Genomic DNA, 3,067 nt, shown 5'->3' with positions numbered 1-3,067 from the left:
TAAGTGGTACCCGGTGTGAAGTAAGTTCTTTATTAGTCTTTGCTATCAATGATTCATGTCTTGGAGAGGCCCCTAATATGAGAGGCCCAGGTTGCCTCTTGAGCTGCCTCCTGGTAGAGTGATTAACCCTGGTACTAGGAAACCAACTGCTCTTTACTGGTAAGCCCTCTGGTCACAATGACGCCAAGTGATGTTTCCTTAAGAGAAAGAAAGAGTTTAGTCATACGTACCTGGAAATCCCATAACCTGTTCTATAAGGAGTAGTTTGTCCTGTCATACTTCCAGGAAAGAAGTTTTCTCCATATTGGAATTTACAGAATTCTGTTAATATGGAGAGCCCTGCTCTCTAACGGTGAGGTCTGTTGTTTCATAATGTGGTCAGCTTTACTGAAGTGTTGGTCCAGTATTGTCTGTTGGACTGTGTCTTGTTCCAGCCATGTGATGGGATGGTGGGGGTGATGGGTGGTAATGGAAGGTATTCAATATTTGTTGACTCTTACTTTTAAGCCTTGCAGTAGGAGCTTTCACATACAGTATCACATGTAATTGTCACAATTACTAGTCATGTTTTACAGCCCAGGAGTCTGAGATTCGGAGGGCTGTGTAACTTTCTCAAGATCATATGACTAATGTTTTACCATGCAATACCATATAATTGTGGATGTTGTATGATAGTGGAACCAGGATTTTAATCAAGATCTTTAGCTAAGGCACATGTAATACTCCTTAAATTCCTTATACATTACCATGGGGAAGGTCAGGTCTCTCATCCTGTTCTAGTCAATGATGCCAGCTCTTTTATTACTTAAAAACAATGTACCAGTTCAGGTAATGACTCTTGGAGGCTAATCTTATTGGTTTGCTCTGCAATGAATTCATACCCATGCCCCATAATAGCTATGTGGGCAGAGAGAGAGAGAAAGAGTGAGAGAGAGAGAGAAAATATACCACATCTTCTTTATCCATTCATCTAGTGATAGACATTTAGGTTGCTTGCATATCATGGCTATTATAAATAATGCTGCAATGAACATAGGGGTGCATATATTTTTTCAAATTAGTGTTTTTATATTCTTTGGAAAAATATCCAGAAGTGGAATTGCTGGATCATATGGTAGTTCTATTTTTAGTTTTTTGAGAAACCTCCATGCTATTTTCCATAGTGGCTGCACCAATTTACATTCCCACCAACAGTGCACAAGGGTTTGTGTTTCTCCACATCCTTGCCAACACTTGTTTTTTTGTTGTCTTTTTGATAATAGCCATTCTGACAGGTGTGAGGCAATATCTCACTGTAGTTTTGATTTGCATTTCTCTGATGATTAGTGATGTTGATCATTGTTTCATGTGTCTGTTGACTATCTGTATGTCTTCTTTGGAGAAATGTCTACTCAGGTCCTCTGCTCATTTTTTACTTGCATTGTTTGTTTTTTGGATATTGAGTTGTGTGATTTCTTTATATAATTTGGATATTAGCCCCTTATCAGATATATCATTAGCAAATATTTTCTCCTATTCATTAGGTTACCTTTTTGTTTTATTGATGGTTTCCTTCACTGTGCAAAAGATTTCTAGTTTGTTGTAATTCCATTTGTTTATTTTTGCTTTTGTTGCCCTTGCCTCAGGTGACAAATCACAAAAAAATTGCTAAGACTAATATCAAAGATCATACTGCCTATGTTTTCTCCTAGGAGTTTTAGGGTTTCAGATCTTACACTTAATTCTTTAACCCATTTTGAGTTTATTTTCATATGGTGTAAGGAAATAGTCCAGTCTGATTCTCTTGCATGTAGCTGTCTGGTTTTCCCAACACCATTTATTAAAGAGGCTGTCTTTTCCCTATCATATATTCTTGCCTCCTTTGTCAAAGATTAATTGATCATGTAAGCATGGATTTATTTAAATATTAATTGACCATATATAAGCATGGGTTTATTTCTGAACTTTATATTTTGTTCCATTGACCTATGCATCTGTTTTTTTGCCAGTACCATACTTTTCTTGATTATTATTATTTTGTCATATAGTTTGAAATCAAGGAGTATGATACCTCCATCTTTGTTCTTCTTTCTCAAGATTGCTTTGGCTATTTAGGATATTTTGTGGTTCCGTACAAATTTTAGGATTATTTGTTCTAGTTATGTGAAAAATGCCATTGGCATTTTGATAGGAATTGCTTTGAATTTTAGATTGCTTTCATAGGATGGACATTTTAACAATGTTAATTCTTCCAGTTCATGAACATGGTATATCTTTCCATTGATTTATGTCATCTTCAATTCTTTCATTGATGTCTTGTAGTTTTCAGAGTACAGATCTTTCACCTCCTTGGTTAAATTTATTCCCGGGTATTGTATTCTTTTTCATGCAATTGCAAATGGGATTGCTTTCTTAATTCCTCTTTCTGATAGATTGTTATTAGTGTATAGAAACACTATATATTTCTGTATATTAATTTTGTATCCTGAAACTTTACTGAATTCGTTTATTAGTTCTAATAGTTTTTTGGTGGAGTTCATAGGGTTTCTATATATAGTATCCTGTCATTTGCAAATAATGTCAGTTTTACTTCTTTCTTTCCAATTTAGATTCCTTTTATTTCTTTTTTAAAAATATTTTATTTTGTTTTACTTTATTTTTTTTGGCTGAGTTAGGTCTTCATTGCTGTGCGAGGGCTTTCTCTAGTTGTGGTGAGTGGGGGCTACTCTTCGCTGCAGTGTGCAGGCTTCTCAGTGCGGTAGCTTCACTTGTTGTGGAGCACGGGCTCTAGGTGCATGGGCTTCAGTAGTTGTGGCACGTGGGCCCAGTAGTTGTGGCATGTGAGCGCTAGAGTGCAGGCTCAGTAGTTGTGATACATGGGCTTAATTGCTCCGTGGCATATGGGATCTTCCTGGCCCAGGGATCAAACCCATGTCCCCTGCATTGGCAGGTGGATTCTTAACCACTTCACCACCAGGGAACTCCCCTTTTATTTCTTTTTCTTCTCTTACTTCTGTGGCTAGGACTTCCAATACTATGTTGAATAAAAGTGATAAGAGTGGATATCCTTGTCTTATTCCTGATATTA

Source organism: Hippopotamus amphibius, chromosome X (assembly GCF_030028045.1).
Source record: "Hippopotamus amphibius kiboko isolate mHipAmp2 chromosome X, mHipAmp2.hap2, whole genome shotgun sequence".
Lineage (NCBI taxonomy): Eukaryota > Metazoa > Chordata > Mammalia > Artiodactyla > Hippopotamidae > Hippopotamus > Hippopotamus amphibius.
Note: the sequence above shows the minus strand (reverse complement) of the source record.